The 13,914-nt window shown below is 39.7% G+C and overlaps 1 protein-coding gene across 1 annotated transcript in view; it reads left to right on the plus strand.

The window, feature by feature from the left end:
• Positions 1-9,033: 9,033 nt before the first annotated feature.
• LOC109424446 (neurotrimin) overlaps positions 9,034-13,914 on the plus strand; it is a 32,405-nt gene continuing 27,524 nt past the window's right edge. Inside the window, exon 1 of the mRNA XM_029852341.2 lies at positions 9,034-9,767. The gene's annotated coding sequence lies outside the window, so the exon portion shown is untranslated. The remainder of the gene's footprint in view (positions 9,768-13,914) is intronic.

Raw genomic sequence — 13,914 nt, forward strand, 5'->3', positions numbered from 1 at the left:
CAGAACAATGGTTCATGGACCTGTAGCATTCTACAACGTATTAGAAATGTAACAACAATCCATTGATTACGCTTGTAGATCTTAAGGCCTTTACTCGCGGAAGTTCTTGGAGGTCCTAGATCATCTTCGGAAATTATTTCTCTACAGAACTATGCTTCCTGGACCTGTATGACGCTACACTGTATTAGTAATGTGACAACAAACCATTGATAACGCTGGTAGATGTTCAGGTCTTTACTCATGGAAGTTCTTGGAGGTACTAGATCATCTTTGGAAATTATTTCTCTACAGGACTATGCTCCCTGGACCTGTAGGACGCTACACTATATCAGTAATGTGGCAACACACCATTGATAACGTTTGTAGATCTTAAGGCCGTCTTCTTGGAGGTCCTAGATCATCTTTGGAAATTATTTCTCTACAGGACTATGCTCCCTGGACCTGTAGGACGCTACACTGTATCAGTAATATTACTACAAACCATTGATAACGCTCGTAGATCTTCAGGTCTTTACTCATGGAAGTTCTTGGAGGACCTAGAACATCTGTGGAAATTAGTTTCTTACAGGAAAAATGTTCATGAACCTGTAGCATGTTACAACATATTAGAAATGTAACAACAATACATTGATTACGCTTGTAGATCTTAAGGCCTTAACTCGCGGAAGTTCATGGAAGACCTAGCATATCTTCAGAAATGAATACTCTTCAGTACAATGCTCAATGGACCTCTGTGATGTTACAACGTATCGGTAATGTAGCAAGAAACCATTGGCTATGTTTGTAGTTCTTGTGGCCTTTACTCGCGGAAGTTCTTGGAGATCAAAATTGGAGGTCAAGTTTGAAAATTATTTATTTACAGAACAATGCTCCGTAGACCTGTAGAATGGTGAACAGTATCAGTGATGTAACAACAATCAATCGATTACGCTCGTAGATATTGAAGCCTTTACTCGCGAAAGTTCCTGGGTGTCCTGGAACATCTTTCTCTACACCACCATGCTTCGTGGACCTGTAGGGTGTTGACAGTTTCCTTGATTCTTCATTTTGTCCGTCTGAAAGTCCTTAACACCCCAAAATATCCTTTGCGATCTTCCTTTGAAACAGTATGCACTCTGCTCCCCATAACCCATCCCTTGTCCCCTTCCCCACTAACCCCTAGATTCAACTCACTAAACCACCACCCCCCCCCCCCCCCCTATTGCTTATTAACTCTCTAAATCTCGAATATCTGAAGGTGAGGACATATCAAATATTTTCAGATTTTCCTCAGTTTTTTTTACACGGATTCCCGAATTAGCACGGTATTTTTTTACACGGTTTCTCGAATTAACACGGTTTTTTTACACGGTTTCGCGAATTAACACGGTTTTTTTTTACACGGGACGTATCCCCCGTGTAAAAAAAGACCTTGGTGTACTGATTGTCTTCAGGTGCTGTCTTGTAAATGTTATTGACCAAAATGAAAAATACTTAAAATAGTTTTTCAGAAAATTAGCATGTTAGAGATTATGGAACGCTGAAACATGGATTGATTAACGTCAAACAGACGAAAATGAGGTTTGGAGTTGACAAACACGTTCGCATTTTTCCTGCCGCATACTGTACGCTCCTGCACATCCAGCGGTTTCTTATTCCTTCTCTTCTGCTCAACTATGGTAAGAGGGGGTCCTTTCCCTGACCCACCCTAACTTGTGGTTGCTGAGAACTTAACAATGGTCGCAATCTGAAACGAGACTGGTCAATACCGTAGCTCGATATGGGGCCAAAACGGACCAGCTGCTGATTGGTTGATTTTATGCCATTAAAAAAAAGCACAGAATTGAAACCACCACCCGATCGCACCCGAGCGCGTGTTGGCAGTGTTGTCAAAATCAATTGAAAATACTAATCTGCTGCAGGTTTGGCGTCAGCTGATCAGACGCCCCGTGCGTTTTGTTTCGTTCGCGTATGTTTGTTTTTTATTTGTTTTAATAGAGTCGGTTTGCGTCGAACGCAAATTATCATAAATATCATGAAGTGCAAGGCGTTTGGCTGTTTCCACAACAGTACAAAGCATCTAGATCTTAAGTTTTACAGATTTCGGAAAGATCCTCTCGTCCTTTCTTAGTGGGCGCGTTTCCGTGTGAGTCACGAGGATGAGCCTCCGCCGTTGGTAAAACATATAGCGAAATGATCGACTATGCAGCGCAAGATATTTTTTTTTTATGAAAAGCCGTGTGATATTGTGAGCCGTAGTAAATTTGCATTACATAATATTAAAGGAAGTGAATAATTTGTATTGCCTTTGAATATGCCGTATAATTTCAGATTTTCAATTCAAGCTATTTTCACAAAAAAAATGATGATTGAGTTTGAAGCACTATCAAACCCGCATCTTGTCACTTCAATTTGAAGAGGAGAGAATCGATCATATTACTTTCACCCTTAGGCTGCATTTATTTGTTACGTAACGCTAAAACAACATTTTTTGATCTCCCTCCCCCTAAAGCGTTACGTAATTTATGGACTTATTTAATGTCAATCTAGAAATCTTTGTTAAAAAACACAAATGATGCACGTTCATAGCGAGGTTGTACATTGAATTTTAACAGAGCTCTTTATTTCAGTTTACGGAATCTGTTTTCAATCGCATTGCATTCTGCATCCAATCGCATCCAAAGCACCTCTGTCACCCCAAAAACGTGACGACATTCATGGATCTCCGTATTTATGTACTAGCTGTCCTATCTCTCACTTTGCCTAAAAATTATAATATGATATTTAACGTAAAAAATGTGAAACAAAAAGCGGAAAAAAATTGGCAACACTGGTCCGAGCGACGAACGATGCGAAATGAAAATGAACAGCAAACATATTGGAAGAGAAGAAGAATAATAAGAAGCCAGTTGTCCGGTCTCGTCTCAGGTCGCAATCCCCTGTTCCCTTCAACCCGGGACGGGCCGGCCTTTTCAGGCCCACCCTTTCCAGCTTTCCGGGACTCTTAGCTGTGGTCCGATTTACCGGCATTACTGCGCTGCCTGGTAGCCTGGGCTTTGAGGAGTTAGCGCTCGTGTTCATTTCAATCTCCCCGAGTAGAAGTAAAAATCAAAACAATATCATGATTTGATATTCCTTAGTGAAGTACTCAAGATCATAACTAGCTATTGGTTTGTTTGACATAAGAGATAAAAGATCAAAAATAAGATCAAAAATAGTTTGGGGAAGAACATAATAATATCTCATTTTGATATTATAAGATCAGACTAATATCTGGGGCGACCTGGGCTATAGCACATCAAACCAATATCATAAAATGATCTGACAGATGGACTAGAGTAAAAAAACAAAAATGGCCGCGACCAGAATCGAACTTATGACCTTGTGATTTATGAGCAGTGGCATTACCACTGCACTACGACTCATATCTGAAAATTAGAGATAACAAGAGCATCAAGGTCTACGTTTTCCAAGGTATTTGCGACTCATGGTAGCTGTGTTGGTTTGGTCCTGCCATGTTGTAGATGAGTGTGTGAAAAACTGATTTTTATCTTGAGCAATAATTTTCAGATCTTTCGATTTCTGGATGTTGCAGGAAATGTGAAGAGCAAATTTTGATCTTAAGCTGTATTTTTCAGATTTCCCAATGATAAATGTTCTATTGCAGAATATTAATAAAGTATCTACCCAAAATGTGCAAACTGAAGCGATAGTATGGAAAATTAAAAATGAACTAAGGCCCAATGGGACACGTTCGGCGTAGTACTAGATTTGTAGTAGTGAGCTGAATTTTAGTATGGTGAGAAGCTCACTTCTCCGTTTCTGCAATGAAATGGTGCAAAAAGCGTAGGTATTATGATTGCTTGCCTAATTTGATGCTGTTTGAGCAAAGCATTGGATAACTATTGATAAGGACACGTTTAATGCTTCATTACTACAAATCTAGTACTTTACCGATCTGTCCTATTAAATAAAAATAAATAAAAACGTAAAGCTTTGGATACATTCAAAAGATCGTAGTCGTCACGACTAGCGTCTGTTCGTATACCCGAGGCAGACTCACTTCACAATTTGTTGGTTGAAAATCAAAAAGCTGGTCGTCTGCAGCGGTATGTTTGTTAAATCTAGAATCTAATATTCCGTTTTTCGAAATAGTCGTATTTTGCTAGCGGGTCGTTAAAGCTCCCAGAATGTCCGGTGATCCGGAATCTGCATCTTTAAACCCGCTTATTGAAAATGAAGACCACTTCTACTTCCTTTTTGTTTCAGTGCTCGTTTGTAAAATTTGTGGTGGACATAAGGGATCATCTATTTATTACGTAACGCTAAATTCGACATTTGTGAACGTTTTGAACTCGGTGGTTGGTTCATTAGGATCTGGCGGCCTCCATAATGTGTGATAACTCCAACTTGTTTGTATGGGTCATAGCGCTAGACTCTATTCCCTATTCCCCTGAAGCGTTACGTAATTTATTAAACCCCTATCTCCCGAAGCGATGTTATTTGGGGACGGCGCATAATGAAAGTTGAAAACTTGAAATAGTTTTCATTCTCAGGTTTTCATGCGCAATGTTGGGAAATTCAGACATTTATACAGCGGGTTGCAAAAGGCTTTCCAAAGATCAAATTAAGTACTAATTTTGAAATAATATCACGATGAGATATTGAGCAGATATTTGGCAACTTTTTGAATATCTCATCAATATCATATTAAGATATGACATCAAAATTTGATCGTTTAAAGATATGATTATGTTATTCACGTCTACCCGGGTCCCGCTCAACTGGTACATCAAAGGCTCCTGATTTTTTTAGCCCGCGTTGAGATTAAGGACAGACTTGTTAGAATCCCAAAATGGCCGCCACAATGGCCGACTTTGGTACCTACTCACGATTTCGAGGGCACAAATCTCTTCTTAAACAAAACCATCACACCTGAGCTTCTCATTTTAAGCTTATTGCAAGTGAGCAAGAACAGAACAATAAAATGCACTGTTGTTTGAAGTTTGCTTCTTGAGATTTGTGCGTCTGAAGTTCTGATGCACTTTTGAAGCGGGATTTTAAGACGTTTGTCCTTAAAGGAGGTTGTATCTCCATTCAAAATCCTGCGAGGATCATCCAGAATATGCATGAGGTTTTTGTTTATCAAATATGTTTCAATTGGTCGGAACCAGGATTTGATGTCGGCGGGTGAAAACTTCGCCCTGGCGTTTTTCAGAAAATTGGCACAGGCGGGTCGAAATCTGGCGTCGCGTGAAAAACGATAACAGTATTGCTATGGCTAATTTAGAGAAAATTTCCCACTTTACGGAAGATTGAAAAGCTACCGCAGCTGTCAGATTGATTATTTTCACCAATGTATCATCAATCAGTCCAAGTTTACCTTGGATGGAGCCTTGGATACGACGCCGATGATCATTGTTTGTTGTTGCTTTTCAGAACATTTCACTTTGCAAGCATGCTTTGATTTAACCAAACTTTTCAATGATACGATCATTTTCATGGCTGCGGTAGGACTTTGACAGCTGCGGTAGAACTCGGCGGCTACCGCAGAGTGGAAAATTTTCTAAAAATCCGCAATATATGGCAGTTTGCCCAGGGCGATTACTGGGTCGATTGCTGCAATTGATTACCAGTTTTCGGCTCCCGTATTTTTTTTTTTTTTTTTATAAACCACAAAAGTGCGAACTACGTGGCTTCGTATTCTTCTATTTAGTTAGTATTGTCGTCGCGGTTGAAACCCGAAGTTTCCCCACACCCGACAATCGAATTTTCTCAAAATCCATACGTGAAATCTAACGTCGGACGTAGTGCGCTGGACAGCGGACCTGGCCCTCTTTCCAGCGCACTGTGCCCGACGTACGTCCGACACACGGTTTAGGAGAAAAATCTATTTTCGCGTGTCAAAAATTCCGATTTTCAACTGCACGAACAATATTTGATATTTTTGAAATTGTAGCATTTTATACATGTTTTCCTCACTTTGATTTTTAACACCCCTAAAACTTTTACACATAGTTTTAGCTCAGTTGAGGAAGGGTTTTCTTTTAACCTATTTTTCAGTTATATTGCATCATATAATATTATTATGTGTGTATTTTTTTTTTCAAGAAAATTGATTCAATTATTCGTTAAGGTAAACATTATAAGTAAATCTTGTACCGACTTTTCGAACCCTCTAAGCAGAATACCCTCTTTGAATGAGTGTAATCAGTTTCGTACCTTTTAATTCTGCCCTATGTTGCTTATCTTTTGACAGATACGCGTATTTCGACTACCACTTGTAATCTTCCTCAGTGTCAGTGGATAACTGACACTGAGGAAGATTACAAGTGGTAGTCGAAATACGCGTATCTGTCAAAAGATAAGCAACATAGGGTGGAATTAAAAGGTACGAAACTGATTACACTCATTCAAAGATTATAAGTAAAGTTTTAATATATTTCCAAAAAACAAGATTTAGTAAGAGGGCGAAAACTGGGGCGTGGGCGATTTCTGGGTGCTCTACCCTATAGAGAATTTTCAAAAAAAAAGTTCTCCACGCTGTGCACAAAGGTGAAGTCGTAGAGTCAAATTCAAATTTAATTCTTCAGATCTCAAAGATGAATGTTGCCAAAGACGGGAACTTATATCGACAATCAGGAAAAAATATATTAAACAAATTCTCACTCGCATGTGCATCCTTATACACGTTGTCCTGCAATAGGGCTCTGCACTGTTTTGATTTTGTATGGGATTTTGACGTTTCTTGGCCTTGTTGTTTACAGAATTTCTGTAAGAGTGAAAGAGAAGGAGATATTTTCATGCAGTTCCCTATGTGTACAAGAAGGTAACACGCATACTATGATTGTGTGTCAAGCGAGTCAATCGAGCTGATGTCTCCTGTTCAATCATGCATGGATAAATATTGATAAATAACTTCTGTCTCGTGAGTTGAAACGAGTTGCGGTCTTTTGCGACACTCGTCACCGAGATCAGTCAAAGTCGATTTGACTTTGACCCTATGACTTCCATGTGTAAATGTTCTACAGCGCGGAGAACCTTTTTAATGATTCTTCATAGTAATTCCCATATACACTTATTTTGCTTTTGGGTCACCATTGAATCACCACAGAAATGGTTGGAAATTTGACAGGACTCTAGTTTTGCACCAAAAATTGTGATGAACATATGGGAGCTTTGAATTTTTGACATATTTAAAATCTGAACTGCCCTACGGGAGACCCTATTGCCAGCAAGCTTGTGGTGCAGCTGATAGGGCCTGAAGGGTACGTAGTGCATTCAACAGGTCAGATCGGGTTGTACGTAGGCATTCTTAGTGCTTGTAAAACAGTTGGATGCGGGCGTGAGGTTGACCCTGTCGGCCTTCCGAGGACAAAGGGAGTGGTAAGGACCACTCCGGAAACTGGCTATTTAAGCGCCAGCATGCTCTCGTGATCCAAAGCAAGTCATCGATGTTCGTTGCTGCAGACTACGCAGCTAATCTTGAGGGAGCGATGTGCACTAGCCCCTCTCTGAAGCAAGGCCTTCTTGGTGGTTCCAGAGATACGAAGGATTTGGCGACCATGGGAATGTTTTTTAGTGGGTCAAGGAGAGAGTAGTCCTGGCTGTTACTTTTGTAGAAAACGGCCTCAACCTCACAATACCTGGATCTTTCTATTCGGGTGCCTGTTGAGCAGATTTTCCCCCACAGTTCAGAAAAAAACTCCCCCCTTCCCCCAAAATGCTACGCCATTTGTGGACGCTCCATTAACGCCCTTGAGGCCCCCTTAAAATCCCCCTCAGACTCCCTGGAACGCCCCTGAGACACCCTTGAGATCCCCTGGAATTCCCTGAAATGCCCCCGATTCTCTGGAATTCCTCTGAGACCACCTAAAACACCCCTGAGACCCCATGAAGCACCCTTGAAATCACCTGGCACTCTTTTGAAAAACCCCTGGAGAGCTTCTGGAGCCCCTGACACCTTTACCCTCTGAGTGCATCTGAAACTCCCTACAACTCCCCTGAGACTTCTTGGTGTCACTTGTCCCCTTAGAGCTAACCTGAAAACTTCTGGGACCGTTTATCCTGGGCCCCATGAAACGCAACTGCAACCCTCTGGAATTCCCCTGAAACTCCCTGAAACGCCCTTGAGACATCCTGGTACCTCCTAAAACTCCCTAGAAACGCCTCTGAGATATCATGACTCCCTTAGAACGCTTCTGAGGTATCCTGGTACTCCCTGGAATGCCCCTGAGAACCCCTGTAACAGCCCTGAGATCCTATGCAATTTTCCTGGAACCCGCTAAAACCCCCCTAAGCGCTCCTGAGACCCCCAGCAATGCCCCTGAAACCGCATGGTACTCTCTGAAACTCCCTAAAACGCCTCTTTCTCCTCCCTTTCCTGTCTCGATTGACTTGATTTTTGAGACACGATCAGATACGCACAGCATCTAGCCATATTCAAAAATTCAAGTCAATCGGTTTGAAATTGACTGAGTTATACCAGCAAGTGCCCCAAAATAGGTACTCCTGTCCAAATGGTCCCAGACCCTACATAAAAATAACCTGCACTAAAGAAAGGTACTCCAAACAAGAACAAAAAATACAATTTTGAAATATTAACCGTTAGCTTACATCGATGTCTACCACATTTTAAAGAACAAAATGTGGCAGAAATCTATGATTTTCACATAAGCATTAGAAAAGATAACAAAGTCAACAAAAAATGTTTGCCTCATCCAAATAAATCGTTATAACTCGATCACGGCTCATGAATTGTGCATCCATGTGAAAGCTGTCTCCATTCAAATTCACGCATTCTTAGTTTTCACCATTGTGAACCAATTGCTCTGAATCTGATTCAAAAGAACAGTACATATTAGCTTAGCCACTTCGTCGTAGTGGATGACGGTGCCGGACGGATGATGATCGTCTGACCTGAACCCGGCCTCCGCTGATGGTGGTATAGTGCCCTCTAGTCACAGCTCAAATTGAGCCATTCGTTGACCAACCAAATGCTGTTGCTGTTGCTGCGGCATGTAGGGTTAACGAAGATGAATGAAAACTGTAGCCGGTCAGTATCCATCCGATGATCGTACCGTCAACACACGCGAGCCCGGGATCGTTCCGAAATACTGAAGCGTAGTACTTTTTACAGGCTGTTCTTCTGTCGGTTCGAAAGAATAGACCCGTGTGATTTATGCTGCTGGTCTGACCAAAACCAAACCATAACTTCAACCGTGGTGGTCAAAGAGCATCCCGTCGTCACCCTCTGGCGCATCTCTCTGGCGTTGTCGCCTAGCATATAGGGAGACAGCCGCGGGTTGCCGGGTACTCCATACCATAGGATTGAGGAGATGGTATTGTAACCGATCTGGACGTGCCTTTTTACAGAAGCGGGAAAACGTGAAAGGAGAGTAACAAACAAAAAAAAGTGCCTGTGAACAAGTTCAAATACCACCAGGAGGTGAAATACGAGGGATTAAACGGTTGCGTGATTTTGGTTAAGTGAACCCGTATAATGCGTATATATAGCTAAGCCAGCGGCGCGGCAAATGACGAGAGTGATAAAACGACAAAAATGTGACAAAAAAGCAGCGTGTCAAATAAGGGAATAATTGCATGTGAAACTGGTGGATGTGGTGATTAATTACGAAGTTGGACTTCCTTCCGATGCTGGTGTGATAAAAGAAGAGAATTAGAATCTGGTAATAAAGCTATTGTTGTTCACATGAAACTGTGATGAAAAAAGATCTAGAATTCTATTAGGATAAACTTGACTGAATATTTTTTTATTATTAAAACAGGTGAGTACATTGAAAATTGAAAGATTCAAATGTTTTATATACATTTGTTAAAACCCTTTGAAGCCACATTTTAAGCCTTATAATACAGTCTTGTTAAAGTATTTCTATCGTGCTGGTGTCCGAAAACATAAAATGGTAAAAGATAGTTTTTCGGATTTGCTAGCTCATCCAAACTGTCTTGAGTTTACCTCATAAAATCTACGTGTGTAATGTAACTTTAAACATCGAATAAAGCTGCGATATGTAATCTACCAGGTCCAGTGAATCTTCTGAAAGCTTAGCAAACATTCAAACATCAGTTGCGATGTTCTAGGTCATCCAAACCATTATTAAGTTTAATATATAGCATCCACAGCGACTAGAGTTCTTTGGTTGTTATGTTACACTATCAACTAGGCTTGTTTGAGCTCATGGAATAATAGAAACTATGAGATACTTTCGAGATATTCAGGATTACATATATTATACCAATCAAAATAAAATCTTACGTTTGCTTCATAAGCAGATTGTCATGGGTTCGATCCCAGCCCCGGCACTTTCGTCAGTTGCCCTTTCCCCCTTAGAGCAGCTGACACTGACCCTCTTCTGAGCCCATGGCTCAAACGAATCCGGATACAAGGACTTCGGCGAACGGCAACTCATGATGGACCCCCAATCGGACTGGAAAAAGGAACAACCGACAGCCACACATCAACATCCTCGTGCTCATCATTCTACCATGATAGGGTAGAAAGTGAAAGCAGCGCAACGGCACCCTGTTCGATATAGTAGAGTTATAATAGAACACATTTAGGTGCAACTAGTGTGTTGGTGTAATGTAGAACAGTCCCAAGTAACCACAAGCATTATATCATTGCACGAATTAGACTGAATATCAACCTTTGCAATGCGAAATGCAGTACATAATTTCACACTTGTCATGCAATAATCCTTTAGATTGGCATTACCAATGTGATGATGCATTGCATTTTTCTTTACATTAGGGTTTATTAAAAGGTGATATAAGATAATTCAATAATTCAACACTGCAAAAACTGAACAAATGCAATGTACAAGCTAGCAAAGTTTGCTCTAACAATACTATTATAAAAGCTTGACTCTAATGATAAACAAATGAAATCAAGAAGATTGAACAACTTTACGGTCAACTCTAGCGGTCTTTAACATTTCTGGTTCGACTCCCGACCAACTTGATCCCCGTTTGAGCCACCGATCGACGACAGCAAAACCTTTTTGAAGAATCTCTGATCTTTCTGATGATCTTTTCTCTTTTCTGTAGGCTGCTATCACATACCAATAATGATGGAAATCACAATTAGCATATGAGCAGTGTGCGAAGGGTGTTTTAATCGAGGTTTAATTTTCTTATGTTGATTAAATATCTTCTAAAATGCATTATGTAATTGTCAATAATTTATCAGAATGTGATAATTTACTGTATTCTATTACATATGACATAGTCGTTTTACCCTCTATTGCAATGATTGAGACAGAAGAACAGTTTTAGTTAATGAAATATCTGTTGTTATCACTGCAGCAGAAACGGTCCAAGGTGCCAGCGCGCATGGAACTCATCTAGCGGTCTTTAACACTTCTGGTTCGACTCCCGACCCGACGACAAAAAAATAATAATTAAAACATTCATGTGTGGGGGAATCAGTACCGTCGATAACGAAACGGTGCTAAAAATAGATTTTTGTTTTGGTTTTTCGTGTTGCACGTATCAAGCATGTGCAAATGCAAATGTACAGCACATGCATTTATGTTACTTTAGCAATGGCTGTCAGCGTGCTGCAATATGTGGCCCTAATTTTATTTTAGTGGGGCCCTTTTCGACTTTAATATTGCTTCAATGAGGTTTTTAAAGTAATGCAGCATTATATTCACAATTTTAATTATGAATATATGGCAAAATTGATGCACTTATATACGGCTTCGTGGTTACTTGGGGTGTTCTTTGGTAATTCTTGAAAATAGGTCGCCACATGGCCGGGTTATGTGATGACTGCTGTGACTGCACGTGGCATTTGCAATGCGATTAAATTTTGTCCATTATTGAAGAGTTTGAAAAGTAGTCGCCATAATTGTGCTTTTCTTGCAACGCACAATACTGTTCTGCATTTTTGAACATCTACAGCCGCAACAACTACCTTTTTTGTTATTTTGAGTTACGCAACCGTAACCGTTTACAACCGTAAAGCTTAAGAGACATTTTAAAATTTTAAGATGTAGGAACTTCGTGAAGCTGTTCTTGAGTTCTAGAACTAGAAAGTAATAGTATTGATATTATCCTCGTAGAATACTGCTAAACAAATTGAATTTACTTATGCTCATAGTGTTTATTAATTTTTAGACACTCACGAAAAAAACTATGTTAAAATCAAAAATATTTGAGGTAAATACAAATAAATTGTCAATTTGTTCAGGCCACAAAAATAAAACTGTTTGGAGCGAATCGAACGTCACATTTGAAGCAAATTCAATCCGTGTTTGAAACAAAAATGCATCTTCTGACAGATTATGTTAGAAATAAATGTATTTTTTTTTGTTTTTCTGTGCAGGTCGGCCCTACGGAAATATTTGTTTTCCCATTAAACTTATAAAGTCATTTTCTTCGCTGGAAAACCCACCTCGTGGGTTGTACTTTCAATGCCAACATCATGTTTACATCTATTAGATAACGTACGCTCCCGAAAACAACGGGATTTCGTGGAGACTTTCGGTGAACCTTGCCTTTTTTGCAGGAGGAAATCTTGTTTGATGTTGCAGCTGGAACTAGTGAGTTTTGTTTATGTTCTCGACGGCGGAACGGGGGACTCCTCAATGGGTATTGTCGAAATAAATGTGTAATTGAGTTAGTTTTAAGAATTAAAATTTTAGTTTTAAACATTTTATCAGTTTATAAATAAACATGAATATTTTTGTTTCAAACGAACGAAATTTGTCTCCGTGGCTCTTGAGAATATTTGAGCATTCACTAGCTTAGTGGAGTAGGGCAGTTCAGATCTTGAACATGTTAAAAAAATCCAAGTTCTCATATTTTTATTACGATCCTTGGTGCAAAACTAGAATCCTGTCAATTTTTTTAGCTATTTCGGTGGTGATTTAGTGATGGCCCAAAAGCAAAATAGGTTTATATGGGAACTAGCTGTCCCTGTAAACGTTGTACTGCCTGCCTACTGTGTTTTGGAAAATCGGTTTCATGGAAAGTGCCCAAATACATATGTATAGGGCACTGCACTGTTTTGAATTTGTATGGGATTTTGACGTTTCTTGGCCTTGTTGTTTACAAAATTTCTGTAAGAGTGAAAGAGAAGGAGATAATTTCATGCACTGCCCTATGGGAGCCCCCCTTTCCATAGCACTAAGGGCCAGGATCGCAATCTAGCGGGACAAAATTAATTACTCCGAAATGAAGCCTTTCCGAGGTATGGTGTCTTCGGCAAAGTTTTTTGAAATAATTAGAGGCATTGATTGCCAAGAATTTAGTTGTCCGCAACCTGTTCGCATAGGCGACGCCACCATCTATTTTTTTGGTTATACGTTATACGCATCTGCGGCAAAGTTGTTCAGGCAGCATCCATTTATTACGTACTTAACGCTAAAATCAATATTTTTTTTTTAAATTGAAAAAAAAAACTGAAATCGAAAAAATAGTGTTATTTTCAATTAATAATATCTCACATAGCACAAAAAAACGCAACCTGAAATTTTTCAGCAAATACACTTTAATACTAGGTAAACATACTGTCAAAATTTAGAGAGGAATATTTTGGTGTTTTTGAGATATTTGATCTTTTGTAATATTATTAGTAAACATGGTGCCAGCGTCTAACTTTTTACCCTGACACTATACTGTCGGTGGACGCATAACTGCCCCATGTGCAAAATCAGACAATCGAGAAAATCGTGTCCTAAGTTTAAAAAAATTGCCTTCACTTTGAAATACGTATAAGTGTTGAATGCTACTCTAATATCAACCAATTTGGAATTTGAACACTAAATTTTGTTTTAGAGCGATTTTAAAGCTCCATAGAATTTCTCATGAAATGTTACGCTAATGCGTCCACTTTTTACAATGTGACAAATCGGTGTTGCACTTTTTGACAATTTTCGGAACAAACGTCCCGTTTTTATGTCCCTATCT

This window comes from Aedes albopictus, chromosome 3 (genome assembly GCF_035046485.1).
Source record: "Aedes albopictus strain Foshan chromosome 3, AalbF5, whole genome shotgun sequence".
Taxonomy (NCBI): Eukaryota; Metazoa; Arthropoda; class Insecta; order Diptera; family Culicidae; genus Aedes; species Aedes albopictus.